We start from the raw sequence: 15,969 nt of genomic DNA on the forward strand, positions 1-15,969 counted from the left end.
GAGCACTACATAGGACCTATGATCCTATGATCTCTTTATTTTTATTATGTAGTTTGTTAAATATGTGCTGTTCTGTACCTGTTAAAATATATAATCAGGATGTTTTCTTTTGTAAATGGCTTTACAACATCCACTTAAAAAGAAAATCAGTAGAGAAAAGGGAAGATATGTATGAAGTAAATCATTTTTCAATTCCACATAATCTCCCAAGCAGTAGGTTTGGGACAGTAAATAACACTAATAATATGAAGAAAATAACTAATATAAATTAAAACAATTTTTCTATGGTTCAGTTGTTATTTCTATAAGTATAACTCTTGAATATAAAATATTGTTAGATCTTTTGAGCTTAAATTCTGCCAATATGATGATGATGTTGATGATGTTGATAACGTATTATTATCCCCATAAGGGACCTGAGTCAGAATGAGGCTAAATGGCTTACTCAGGATCACACAGCTATTGAGGTTCTAAGGCAGGATGCCAATTAAGGTAAACATGATAAGATTCTTTAATTTCTAACGCAGTAAATATTAATACATAATTCACATCAACAAAAGCTCTTTGGATTCCTTAATCATTTTTAAGACTGTAAAAGGGTCCTGAGAGCCAGAAATCTGAAAACCCCTACTCTACAATACATTACTGTAGTATTATTAAAAGGAAGAGGAAAATAAGAAGGTGTGGAACCATCAGTGACCAGGGATATCGTGCTAGAATTAAATGTAAACTCTTGTGCGCGGCATTATAAAACCCTCCTAAAGTAGGCCCCAGTCTATATTTCTGTCCTTTATTATTCCCCTTCGTGAAATCTTTGGTCCAGCCAAATTGGCTTTCTTGATGCTCCTTACATACCAAATTCCCTCTCCCGTCACATCATCGCAGTTGTTAGTCCCTCCCTCCAAACTACCTTTTACTTATTCTGCATATGTTGTTGTTGTTGTTTTTGTTGTTTTGTCTAGGCAATGGGGTTAAGTGACTTGCCCAGGGTCACACAGCTAGTGAGTGTTTGTTTTGTGTCTGAGGTTGGATTTGAACTCAGGTCCTCCTGACTCCAGGGCTGGTGCTCTATCTACTGTGCCACCCCTGCATATGTTTTGTAGAGAGTTAGTGTGATATGTTGTTGTTCAGTCATTTCAGCTGTGCCCTACTCTTCATAGGGTTTTCTTGGCAAAGATACTGAAGTTTGTTTGCCATTTCTTGCTCCAGCTCATTTTACAGATGAGGAAACTGAGGCAAACAGGGTTAAATGATTTATCCAGCATCATACAGCTAATAAGTATCTGAGGCTGGATTTGAACTCAAGTCTTCCTGACTCCAGGACTAGTGATGAATTCACTTGGTCACCTAGCTTCCTAGTGTGGTGTAATGTAGTTTAAACCACACCTCTGAGTCCATGGACAAGTTACTTAATATCTCAGTGCTCAAGGTCAGGGGTAGGCAAACTATAGCCCTTCTTGCTCCCTCCCCAATATGGCTCGCCATCTGTTTTTGTACAGTCAAGAAGCTAAGAATGGTTTTTACATGTTTAAATAAAGTTTTATTGTATTTTAAAATGTTAAAAAAAACATTCTTAGCTCCCTGGCCCTATAAAAATAGTTAGCAGGTCAGATTTGGTCCTCAGTCGATAGTCTGTGACCTCCCCCACATCCCCCCACACCCACCCCAGGAAATTCTCTAAGTCTGTAAGATGTGAAAAAGGTGCCAACTTTCATTGGTAAAGGGAATTTACTCACCTGGGCATTTCCTCTGCCAAAGCTACCACAAGTTCAGTCCCTGCACTTTCATATTTTATATACACTCATATCTACATGGTGTTTCTCACTTATAGAAAGTAATTGTTTAAGGTCAGGGACTGTTTGATCTTCCTTTTGTATTCCCAGAACTTAGTACAGTTTCTGGCACATTGGAGGTGCTGATCGACAGAATAACAAGTCAACAAGTGAACATTTATATGCACCGTGATTGTGGTAAATCTGAACTGACAAAAAGGATCATAGCACCAGAGAGTTAAATAAATCTATCTGGAAAGCTTACATATATCGCTTAAAAGTCTTAGGCCACCTCGTGAAAAAGTGATCTAAATATCCCTTTGGTAGCATCCAACTGCAAAATTATTGACTAGTATCTGGAATGAAAATGGAGTTGTGCTTAATTGCATTGCCAACACTTAGGAAAACTAACATCAGGGTTTTGGTGAAGAAAAATATGATATATAAACACTGAAAATACAATCGTATTTTAGGATGAATTTGGAGTGGCTCATGGGGAAAACCACTAGTCTTGCGATCAAGGAACGTTAGCGCTCATTTACAAATGATCAGCTGAAGTGCAGTAACAGAAAACGGCGACCAAGATGGTCAGAAAGACAATGCCATAAGCGAATCTTTTGAAAAAACTAGAAATGAAGAGTCAGGGGGACCTGAGTTCAAATCCAGCCTCAGATACTCAGCACTTAACTAGCTGTGTGACCCTGGGCAAGTCACTTAACCCCATTCCCTAGCAAAAAAAAAACAACAAACAAACAAAAAACAAAACTAGAAATGGGCAGCTAGGTGGTGCAGTAAATAGAACTCTGGACCCAGAGTCAGGAAGACCTGAGTTCAAATCCAGCCTCAGACACTCACTAGTTGTGTGATTTTGGGCAAGTCACTTAACGCTGTTTGCCTTAGTTTCCTCATCTGTAAAGTGAGCTGGAAAAAAAAATAAAATGAGCTGGAGAAAAAAATGGCAAACCACTCCAGTGTCCTTGCCAAGAAAATCTCAAATGGGGTCACAAAGAGTCAGACATGATTGAACAACAGAAATGGTCTACCTTTAGAAGAAAACACTTCGGTGAGGACGTGGTATTTGTCTTCAAGAATTTGAAGGTCTAACATGTGGAGAGACTTGTTCTGCTTGGCTTAGTAGGGCAGAAATAGACAGGGCAGAGTAGGTACAAGTTCTATCATCATATTTAAGCTCAGAAGTAAGGAAAATATTTTAAGCCGGGGTGGGGAACCTGCGACCTCAAGGCCACATGTGGCCCTTTCGGTCCTCAAGTGCTGCCTTTTGACTGAGTCCAAATTTTACAGAACAAATCCTTTTATTAAGGATTGCTATTTGTCACACGAGGGGCAACATGAAAAAGTGTAGGTCTTTCAGAACAGAGAATCAGTACAAAAGCAAAAGTGCAAAGCACATAACCTGCTGATAGCCCAAATCAGGAACATAACTTTGTATGTGAAAAATTGCATGTGAAATGATTAAAAAGTGGGACTTCAAAAAAAAATACCAATATTCTTCCAATCATATGCCTTATAATGGAAACAAAAGTTACCATATCTGATGCAAAATTTCCCTTGTGTCTTTGCACACAAAGCCTTCCCTCCTTGCATTATACTTACTTTTGTACTAAAAACCAAACCAAAACAAAAACCATCAATTACTATTATTTCTAAAGAAATTACTCCTTTCCCTTTTGCCAGGTTTTGGCATGAACTCAATTCCCATTAGAGACGGTGTTGGTTAAATTTTTCCGCCCTTTGGCTCACATAGACTAGTTTGTGTATGCCCAAGTGGAAATGTCTTGACATCCTTTTCTTCATTGCTTTTCCTAGTTGTCTCTTCCCTTCTTCCCACATGTCATGTCAATGTGGAAACAGGAAACCTCAAATCCATTGATGCAGGCACATAGCAACTCAGTTTTTAATTTAATATGAGCTATCAATGGAAGCCTTCCTCTGGCACTAACCAGTCTTGATTTACTTTTACTTAGAATTGTGTTTCCTTCCATTAATCCAATAATATTAATCACTTTCCCTTCTATTCTTTGTCATATCCATCCCTTCCCCTACCCCAATACAATTTCATTTATTGGACCTGACTTGTGATTTCATTGGCACAGGGAAACCCTTGATGAGGAAACTCCCTTTGCCAGTGCAGGTCAATGACTGCTTGGCAACTTAGAGTCTTAAGGACATTGTGTAAGAACACCAAGAGTTAAATTGACTTGACCAGATGACAAAGTCAGCGTGAGTAAGAAATAGCACTTGAACTTGGGCTGTCCTGATTGTGAGACTGGCCCTCCATACCCTCTGCAGCCAGATTTTGTTTCCCCTCTCGGCTGCTTTAGAGAATAAGCTAAAGAAATCAAAGTTTTTTTTCTTTTTCTTCACTTCAGCAGCACAACCATGGAAAGTGTAACCTACAAAGTCTGTTCAAAAGTGTGCAGAAGTCTTCCCCCTACGGAAGTTATCTTTCATGACTCTTATCATTTGGATGACTTCAGTCATTTTTATACCAGACTAAGTACTTCATTAATAATGATTTGTACTATCGAAAAGTTTGAAACAGGTAAGTTGTGACACCATCCAGACCTTATTTATTTTCATTAAAAAAAAAAAAACTAAACACCAGAAGTAACAGTTTAAAAACAGTTTTGTTTCTACTTTGTGATCCAAAAAAGCAACATTTATACACCAGAGCCCCAGAGACAGAACTAATGAGCAGAAGGGAAATACTGGGGTTATAACTCGAAAATAAGTATTTGCATCTATTACTAATGGGAGGAACATGCATTTTATCAAATATAGAAGGTAAAAGAAATAAAAATATCTCTCTTTGAATGACATGGCCAGTCTAGAGATTTGCTAGAAATATGGTTTAAATAATAAACCATAGGATGTTTCTATTTCCTTTTTCTTCACTTCAAATGAATTTCCCACTCACCCTTTGTCAGGGAATTGGCACAAATTCAGTTCCCATCAGAGACTCGCCTTGACTTAGTTTTCTCTTTTATTAAGCTTGATATCCTGTGACACTATTTTGAGAAATTCTTGTACACTGGATGTGATGTCCAACTACACATGCATGCGCTCACACATACATACACACACACACACACACATCACAACATGATGCAGAATCTTAGAATTGAAAGACTTCAAATGTTATCTAGTCCAATGTCTTACCCCATGCTGGCATCTTCAGAGACCCTAACAGATAGCCTTTGATCCTCCACCTGCATATTTCTAATAACCAAGAGGGAGCTCACTACTTTGTGAAGCAGTTCTAAAAGACTGCTCATTACAGTTAGCTAAAATATAACTTCTACCCACTTACCTTAGTTCTATCATCCAGAGCAATGCTATTTATTCCCTTTTTTCATAAGACAGCCCTTTAAATATCTGAAGACATCTATCACGTATCCTTTTCAGCCTTTTCTTCACACTAAACATCCATACTCCCTTAACTACTTCACTTGACATATTCTTTAGACCTCTTACGAGGTTAATTTTTCTCCTCTGGATGCTCTATAGTCTGGAACTGCACACAATATTACATATATGGCTTGACTGGTACAGAATACAAAGGGACTATTACTTTCACTGGCCTGGGCAATTATTCTATTAATTCAGCCCAAGACTGTAATAACTTTTTATACTAGCTTAATGACACAATTCAATAACCACTTATTAAATGTTGACTAGGTCATTATTCTTGAAGATACCAAAGACTTTGATATTAACAGGATTGAAGTGATAACAGAAGAATGACAGGCAGTGCTACCATTTGGGGACAGAAAGACTCGCTCAATCCCTTCTTAACCTGGACCACACCAATAACTTCTTACCCATTCTAATAGTGAAGCTGGTCCTGCCAGTACCCAAGAGCCAAAAGAGGAAAATTGGGGTGCATGGAAGTGTAAATGTATTTTGAAGAAGAATAAAGAAAGAAAGAAAACATGTGTATATTTTATTCCTTACTGGTTTCACTCCTAAGGCTACCCTCTCTTGTCTATCCAAAGGCCAATAAGCAAAGAGTGGCAACAATGAAGTCCTGGTAGATTTTTAATAACCTGCTCTCCTTAAAAGAAAATGCCCATGATACACTTTAAAATTTAATTTCATTATTAACATTTCCCACATTACTTTTAGGTCTATAAAATCACCAAAACAGTAAGTCAAGCCCTGATTTGAAGAATTTGTTGATTTCTGAGATGTAAATGCTGACAATGAAAATTTAACAATCAGTTTGGAGGCTATTATGGGCTGGCTCCAGTGCACCTGTGGATACAAAGGAGCAGTCCAAACAAAATGCTGTAAAGAAAATTTGAGGAGGGGAAAATCAATTTCATCTGGGGAGACAGAGGTGGGGGAGATCAGGGAAGGTTTTAATGTAATATTGTAGAATCATGTATTTAGAGTTGAAAGGGACCTTAGAGTCTATTTAGCAAGATCCTTTCACTTTACAGATTGAGGAAACTGAGGCACATTGAAGTTAAATGTCTTGCACAAGGCTACATAGGTAGTAAGTGTCAAAGGCAGGATTTGAATCCAAGTCATTTGATTCTAAAGCCAGTGTTCTTTCTATTGTGCCATGTTACATCCCTAAAGGAGGTGGCGCCTGTACTAGACATTGAAGGAAGTATTTTTTTGCCTTATGTGGTGAGTGCTCATTCCAGGCATGAAGGATGGCTTGCAAATAAAATGAGATGAAAGGCTGCAAGATGAGAATAAGGAATACTATAAATTCAGTCTGGGAGGAACAGACTGGATTTAGAGCTATGTGCCCCGGGCAAGTTATTCAGTCTCAGCTTCCTCATCTCTAAAATGGTGATAATGATACTTGTAGTATTTACCTCAAAGGCTTGGGTGGGTCAAATGAAATAAGTTATGTAAAGTGGTTTGCAACTTTAAAAAAACCATTAACTAGGCTGGATAAATGCATTAGGGATAGTCTTTGGAGGGGCTTGTGTGTCAGGCTAATGAATGCATTTTATCCTGATAGGAAATGAGAGCCATGGAAAGTTTTTGATATTTCAAAAAAGTATCATGGCCGTTACTATGCATTAGGAAAATTGTGTTAGCAACTGAGATGTTATCTGTATAGCACAGTGCCTGGCACATAGTAGGAAATTAATACATGTTTGAAGTGTGAAGGAGAGGGGAGAGACTGGTAATAATGAGACTAAGAGACTTTGGAGTACGGTATGTGAAAAATACTGAAGGTTTAAACTAGTGTGATGGCAGTGAGCGGAAAGAGGGAATGAATGTGAGATGCACTGCTGAGAATGGATCATTTTACCATAATAATGGAGGCAGGACAATTGAAGTATGGGAGCAGGATAGTAGCAGGTACTTCCAATCACCATGATGAGAAATCAGCTTCACTCCCACCCGGAGAGCACCAGGAGGTAGCAGCTAGAAACAAGCATGCCGGGGCATCTGCACTGCTGCTGCTAATTGTTTCTTACTCTTTAACTTCAATTGTGTTAAATGGAAGTAGAGGAGTAGAACCAGTTAAGACCTCTTTTTGGGGGGGTCTGGTTATTTGAGTAGTTTTCTATAGGGCTGTTTTGTGGCTGTGAGTGTTTGAAGACTTATGCACTATGCTACATTATAAAATGTCTGAGGTTTTGGAAACACAAAACAAAGAAAGATTTGAAGAAAAGTAACTGTCACAAGGTCAATGGTGTCTTCTATTTTCTTAAGCATTCCTCTTGTCACAGGTTATAAGACCCAGGAAGGCAAGTCTTGGCAGCTGGAAATAGGGTAGGAAGAGAGAAGAAAGGTGCAAAGACTACTCTGAGGTTTTCAACTTGATTGACTGGGAGGGAAGTGGGGCCACCATTCCAGCAGAAATACAGAATTTGGGAGGAGTAGCAGGTTTTTTGAGGAAGAGGAACAGTGCAGTTTTTAATGTTTTGAATTGGAGGTTCTGTTGAGATAGCCAGACAGATGTCCAGGAGGCATATGGAAATGTGAGAAAACTCAGGAAACTGAGTTTTGAAACTCAGGAAAAGCTAGGGCTGATTATACAGATTTGAAAATCATCTGCATAGGTGTGATAATTAGAGCTATAGGGCTGGATGAAATCACCGTGGGAAAGAGCGATGAAAGAGGAATGAGGACAAAGCCTTGGGGGTCACCCAACATTAAAGAGGCCAATTCAAGGAAGGAGAACTAATACAGGAAAAACCGTCTGGCAGATAGAAGGAGGGGGGGAGAGAGAGAGAGAGAGAGAGAGAGAGGAGAGAGAGAGAGAGAGAGAGAGAGAGAGAGAGAGAGAGAGAGCACGCACCATGTAATGCAAGTTAAAAGAGGAGAAATCTAAGCAAGAAGGTGTGACCAATAGTGTCAAATTCAAGTTCCAGTTAAATAGTCTTTGGCACAATTGGCACAAAAATAAACTATGTCGCTTAGTAGGTAAGATATTCCTAAGAATATAAAGACGACTTTGAGGAGATTCTGTGCATTTTTATTCCTCTTGGCATATGTGCTGCTATTAGCACTTCCACTTCATAAACCTTTATTTTTGCAGCTAGATGGTGTAGTTGATAAGAGGGCTGTACTTGGAGTCACATAAACCTCAGTTCAAATCCTGCCTTAGATCCTTATTCATTGTATGGTCCTAGACAAGATGCTTGACTTGCCTTAGTTTCCTCATTTGTAAAATGAGAATAACACCTACCTCATAGAGCTGTTGTGAGGATCAAATGAAATAGTATACTGCATACAGTGCTTTGCAAACCTTAATGCATTATATAAATGTTGGCTATTATTTTACCAGAACAGATTCTTGGCTTCGTCCTTGGATGATTCTTTAACCAGCTTGGATGACTAGAGTTTACCCTATGTCCTGAGGACACAGTTTCATTAAAAGAATCCTCATTTGTCCCCTTTGAAGTAAATATTTAAAAGTTACCCTTACTTTTAGTGGAAGGTGTATGACTAGCCCTTATTTCTTTCTCGTTAATATGCTCAGTCAATTGGCAAAGATAATCTTCTAACTCATATTGTTTCCCAAGACAGTAAATACCAGAGAGAGAAGAGAGTGACCTAACATTGTAGAGCCACAGACTAAAATGAAAACAATCCAGTAGAGGAATGTTCTGCAATTTTCCTTTGCAAACATTGCTTACAAAGTCTCCATAGAGAGAGTCTGTTAATATGAAACCTATGTGAGGTATGCTATATATATAGTATATATAAATATAATAATATATTATTATTATTATATAAATATCAAACCTATATGGAGGTTAATGTAAAACACACACACATATCACACATACATGTATAACCTCATGGAACCCACTGGTCTAAGATGTGCTAGAGTCTGGCAGTATTAAATGATAATGAGTAACTAACATTTATATGTGGAACATTAAGGTTTGCAAATCTCTTTTTGCATATGTTATTTCATTTGATGCAAAATAAAAAGAATCCATTATAGCTTATTAAAGGACATGACGGTATTTTCAGTTTTTTCCAAACTCTGTTATGTTTGCTTTCTACCTGAGCAGAATCGTGCCCTGTCACGAAACATCCCTAGTGCTAGAGATAAAATACTAAGCAAGATGGATTATGGGACTAATAAATATGGTAGTCCTTATATTTTGGTATCAGATGTCACTCTAGTGTCTTATTAAAGTCTTCATTTCACAGATCAGAAAACAATATAGAATTGTGGTTTCAAAATGCCCCAGATATATGTAGCGGCATTTTCAGAGGAAAATAGAATAAAAGTGGGGTCCAAACTAGGTTGCATGAATAAGCAAAGGTACAAGAGACAGATTTTCAAGATCTGTACCATAACTGGCCAGGGAATTTAGATTCCCTTGCTTGCTTGAAGGGCAGAGTGTTCTTTGAAAGCCATTTCTCCCCCTTAAGCTATTCAAGGATTTTCCCCCCTATTTTTAAACTATGATATTCTAGTAACTAGTAAGTAAGACCTGGCTGGGGCATCCTTAGTGAAGATATTCAAGCCACTGAGTTTAAGAATCAAGATCACTGAATGAAGAGTCTCTGACTTCCCATAGGCTAAAATGCATTGATTTAGCTTCCTTTCTCACTCAATACAAATTGCCTTAACATCCTACTTATTTGGAGATCTGGCTTTTGGCAATCACACTTTTCTGGGAGGTAGTTGGGAACGAAGTGAACACTACAGCAGCTATGTCAGATTATGTTAAGAAAGCCAGGGCACATTACCCACGAGAATCCTCCCTCTCCTTCCAGCCCCTCCTATACCGCCTCAGAATGATACTGATTAATGTACAGTTGTGACAAACTTGTTTGTCAGGTTTTCTAGTCTACGGTAAATTAAAGTAACAAATTAGAAATGTGGTGAGAGGCAGCTAGCTTCATGCAGGCACATTGGCAACAGTGAGAGCCTGACACTGCAGAGGGGAAACAGAAAGAAAAGCAAATGCATAACTAGCAAGGCACAGAAATCTGGGGCCATTTAGTGTGGGAGCAAGCTGATCTACATGCCTTATTAGTCCTGGAGGGCTGTCACTGTTTTGCTGCAAAGTTCAGTAAGTGATGGTCATAATTGTGAACCTGAGTAATGAGTAAATGTTTAGTTTTCTCTGTTTAAGAAGACAGAAATGCATCAGTTTAATTCAACAACCATTTATTAAGTTGATTACTATGTAGTATGTATGTGGGGTGTATGGGGTGTCAAGGAGGACTAGCACGTCTGGTGTGAGGGTTTGCTGAGCCCTTTTTAGGGCTGCTCATCTACCTTTGGTGTCTACCTGTAACTCAACTCTTACCTGTGGCTCCATGAAGCTACAGCATGCACAATGGCCACACCCCAGTAAACCGTCTCCATAGACAGGCTAAACAGGTAATCAACAGACCTCAAACCTGTTGGTGAGTTAGGGGGGATGTCTATCCCAAATATGTGAAGACTTCCCTGGTGGAAGGGGTGGATGAGAACAATTTGTTCCAACAGCCATGAAGGTGGCTGAAGCAGGTACCATAGAGCACTTAGAGCTTGGTCAGACATCAAAGACATCAAGGTCATCCACTATCTCAGGCCATCCCCAGCTGTCCTGACTTTTGATGACTCTGAAACAGTGATGCTGACAACTTTGTGCAATTCTGCCCCACTTAAATTCAAATCACATGCAAGTCAAGACATCACCCTGTCATGTCATTGGTCCTCTTGGAAAATGAAGGGTGAGCAAGGATGGACAATGATGTTCCCTGTGCTAGATATTAGGGCAACAAAGATGAAAAAAAAATTCACGGTTCCTGCCCTCAAGGAGCTTACATTCTCCTCAGGGTGTTTGGAGGGAATATGACAGGTACATCGATAAGTACAATACATACTAGAGTGTGATGGGGGAACAGGAAAGATAAGGAAGTGAGTTAAAGGAAGGAGAAAACACTTATGGGGAGGTGGAGGTCAGGTATGGTTTCATGGTAGAATTTGTGTGCAATATATTTTAGAAATGGGTTTAAGAATTTGAAGGCCCAAGGTTAATTATCTGAAAAATCCACCAATATGAAAAAAGCCCATTCCCTAATGCTAGGTACATGAAGTATTTGCTCTCCTTAATTTCCTATTGAGTGCGTGGGGCAGAGACGAGATGGCAGAATAGTAGGAACAAGAATAGCCAGTTCCCCCACTACAGATTTAGAAAATGTATCAGATCTAGTCCTAATTGAGAAATCCTAGCAACAATCATAGTGATTAATTTTCCAGTCCAGGTAGGGGGAGAGAGAGATAAAAGTCTATGGATACTGGGGATGGTGTCTGGCCAAGATTGTCCCGGCTGGGATAGGTAATACACTAAGTCAAGAAGAAGACTCTGATACAGCTTAGAGAGATCCAGAAGTAGAGTTACATGGTAAAGAGCTATAGTGAACCCCTAGGCTATGTATTGAGTAAGAAGCATGTTCACAAGCAAGCAGAGACTGTGTGGCTTGAATCCCAGGGGGTGAAACAGGGTATCAGTTCCAGCAAGTGGTCTGGCCTAAAGCCTGTAGTGGAATAACCAGGGAAGGAATCCCAGATCAAAGGGAGGCATTCAGTTCTACCACATGGTACCATCAAAGCTTTCAAAATGTTACATAATGACCAAGTCCATAACAATCTACTGGTACCCCCGAAGTGGCAAGCCCATAGGTGTGTTGTTCAGACTTAAACCAAGGTCAGGAAGAGCTCACCCCAGGGAGAAGTGATCAGACTTTGGTCTGGATCAGACTACTTTAGGAGCACTGAAAGCTTGTAAGTGTTCAGGGAGAGCTGTCCTTGAGATCCTGGGATAATGCAGCACTCAATACCCTGTGGTAGGTGAAAGATGAAATGACTGAGAAAACAAAGGTTTGAGCTTCTGAGCACATCAATTTATTAAAAAATGCACAACAATTGCATAACAAATCAGGACCAGGCCTCACCTTTGGCACTGTACTCCAAATAGAGGGGAGATAGACTGTTATGCATTAGAAACAATTAAATCAAAAACAAATAAAACCAATGAATTAAAAGAAAACAATTAACCAGGGTACAAAATTAGGTAATCTGATTTCTAATTGGAGGAAAGATTAGGGATTTACCAATTTGGGAGGGGGAGAGTAAACAGGTACAGTACCCTGAAATAAGAAAACCAGGTGTCCCACTCTCCCAGATATCTGTAAACAATCAAAGGAACCTAGAAACAATAACTGATTGATTAGTATGGCCAGTTTTCAGATAAGACATACAGACTGCTTGAAGTGTATAATCATGAGAAAACTCCTTGCATCAATCTCCATATCTAATTGGGTTTCTGCTCAACATAACCTAGATCCCTAGTTGAGTCTCTAAGCAACAGGGAGGGTGATCCAGCTGCCCAGCCATGCAGAGCTAGGTTCAAAGAATGCAAAACAGTTTTCTCACAAGACAGAAGTTGGACTAGACCCCAAAATTGAATAGAAATGGAACTAAGCTAGCTCCGGAATTGAGTCAGAAGTTGGAGTCAGTGTGGTTCATTCAATTCCCAGAAACCAAAGAAAGAAGCAGCAAGACTAGCCCAGCATTCCCTTCAGAAGCGCATAGATCCTGGCCCTAACAAAAAGTCCACAGTAAGAAGTTAGGTGGAAGAATGAACAAATAAAAAATAAAAAGAATCTCACCATAAAAAGCTATCGTGGTGAAAGGGACACCCAAGTCATAAACTCAGAAGAAAATAATGGTTCCAAAACATCTACAAATAATGCCTCAAAGAAATATTTCCTATTGAAATGGAGTAGCAATATATTTATTTATATGTGATCAAGAGTGTTATTTTCTTTGAAAATACTTTCTAAATTTCAATTTCAGGACAGATTTTTTCCTCCTACCTACTATATGCTAATAATGACTGATACTTAGTGCCATAAAGTTTAAAACTTACATTATTACATTTAAGCCTTACAATAATCCTCTAAGGACAATAATATTATTATCCCCATTTTATAGATGAGTAAACTGAGGCTTAGATAGATTAAATGACTTGCCTATTTTGCCAAAATATTGATTTATGTTTTGAGGTTTCCATTGTGTATGCTTTAAAGCCAAGGTCAAATCAGAGGAAGCAAAGAGGTATTGATGGTATCAGTGATTGAAAAAGTGTAAATTTTATAGCAAAAGAGCTAATTATCACAGTGACACAGTAAGTTTTAGAGGTAGGATTCTAATCCAGCTTTTCTTGGCTTTTAAGTCCAGTGCTAAATCCAGTACTGTTCCCCACTCCTTCCAACTAAGCACCATTCTAGGACATATGGAAGGGATCCATTTTTAATTAGATGGTGAACAAAAGCTCTTTTTGCATATATCAAAGTTACAGCAATCTCAGCTGAACTGTCTTTTACCCAATTTAATTTTCATTGACAAGATTGTAATTCACTTTCTTTCTTTCACTTTGGTAAACAATGTGTCTATCAGAATTGTATAACTTAGATGAAGGCAGAAAAATAAAAGCATTGTAAAAACAGCATCCTTTTTTAAAAGTTACCTTAAGATATTTATGTTTGAGGATAAAGAAGTGGGTCCATTACACTAGTTTTACAGGTGAAAAATATTCCTTTCAAGGATCTGAATTTTTTTTGAATCTCTCTACTCAATTATATGTATTGAAGGGTAGTCTTGACAACAGAGATTTTAAATGGTATGAGACATTGAGTGTTGTCACATATATACGTATGTATGCACATATATATATATATATATATATATATATATATATATATATATATATATATATATATATATATATTTTTTTTTTTCCCTTTCTTGCCTTGTCTAGCTTCAGGGATTGAATGACTTTATATGTGTATATAAAATGTTTATATACATTTAATATATGTGCACCCTCTTATGGCATATGTATACCTTTATATACTTTTATTGTGCTCTTGACATGTAAGTCAACATATAGATCTATACAGCTATATATGAAAAAGCATCTATATCAGTGTTTGTTTCTTTCTAAATGACAAATGGTTAGCACTGGAGTCATAAAGCTTCTATTTTCTTTGTCAATGACACCTTCAAGTTCTCTGCGCTGCGTCCTGCTTGACCTTGGTTTTAAAGCACAAAGAATGGAAACCTTGAAACCTGGATCAATAAGATTCATTCCGACAGATACCAGATGCCACACAATAGGGAGGGAAAAAATCAACATTTCATTTTGGTTTCTTAAATAAATCTCTCCGAGCATTTTAAACCAAATATTTGAAAGTGCAAATGTCTTTCATTTTATGCAAGAATTACCATTCTGTTGCTTAACATTCTTTCTGAGGTAGTCATTTTGGGTCCTCCTACATTATTCTTTCTGGCTAAACACAGGAGAGCAAAACCTGAGCAACCTTGTGAAACTAATACAATAAGATGCTAACATTAGTGTGAAGTATTTATTGAAGAAATCCAAATGATGACAGTTCAGCAAAAAGCATTTAACATTTGGACAAAATTGTTATGAGACTGCGATATAATCATATGGTCCAAAAATGGATACATATGTAATTTGTGCTCTGGAAATGTTTTTGTAATCTTAGACAACTGATCATTCATAAATGGAATGCTGTGGCAGTCAGGTTTCCATAAAATTAAAATAATTCATTGTTTCTCTCTTCACAAGAGAGCATGTAGGCCTCATAGGATGGGAAGCTGTCTAATGAAATGTGTGATGCAGTAGCAATTGAGAATTGTTCCCCACTTCCCCAAGGAAGTTGGAGTCAGGCCTCTCCTATTAATTTCTTGCTTTCTTTCAACTCTCACTGGTAGGTAACTCATTGTTTTCCTGGAAATTAATCATGGTTTATTAAAGAATCACGAAGTATTCATTCACAGACACAAGATGCCTCATGGACAAATATGTAAATATCAGCCTACCATCACTTTAGAACCAAAGAAAATGAATTAAATACAGCATCAAAAATGAAATAAGAAAATGATACCCTCAGGGTTGTTAATATAAATAATATATGTGTGATAGCATTTAAATTGCTCAGTAGTGGGGTGAAAAGATCAACAATGCCGTTGAAAGGATTGATGCTTAAGGGTGTTTCCTGAATCCATTCCTTCCCTTCCACTGCCTCTGGTACCATGTTCATGTCTGCAAAATATTGAAATATTCTGCTAATAGGTCTCCCTACTGCCAAACTCTTCTCTTTCCAATCCATTCTGTGTGCTGTTGCCACATCAACTATTAAAACATCACTTTTATCAATCAAGCCTTTATTGAGTAGTTACTGTATATGGCATATTGTGTTGCACACTGGGAATCTCTACATAGGCAGTGAATCAAGGGAGTTACCTGACTACCTTGATGTACTTAGAAGGAGATAACCCTTCTCTTGGGACTTTGATTGTAACTTTCTAAGTGGGCCAATGATGCATTTCATCCTTGATGAGCTGGCTGTTATACACTACGGTGGTATGAAGTTTTGGGGTTTGTTTTTTTTTTAAGATTCACCTCTTTGTGCTTTGAAATGAACACAGCAGTCCCTTAAGTTTTTCTCCCCAAAAGATCCTGAAAGCAAAAATGTTAAAAATTATCTTGGGCTAGGGATTAGGAGCTAGTTGCTGCCTTCAAAGCAAAAAATAAATGGAGATTGCACATACTTCCTTAGGGGGCCTGAGAGGAAAGTACGAGCCTCTAATAGAACAATGACAACATCTCAACTAAATAGCAGCTTTGGAGAAGGGGGGACCATATGGCCATGGCCA

The sequence above is a fragment of the Phascolarctos cinereus genome, unplaced genomic scaffold (assembly GCF_003287225.1).
Source record: "Phascolarctos cinereus isolate Bilbo 61053 unplaced genomic scaffold, phaCin_HiC Scaffold_726;HRSCAF=1367, whole genome shotgun sequence".
NCBI classification, from domain to species: Eukaryota; Metazoa; Chordata; class Mammalia; order Diprotodontia; family Phascolarctidae; genus Phascolarctos; species Phascolarctos cinereus.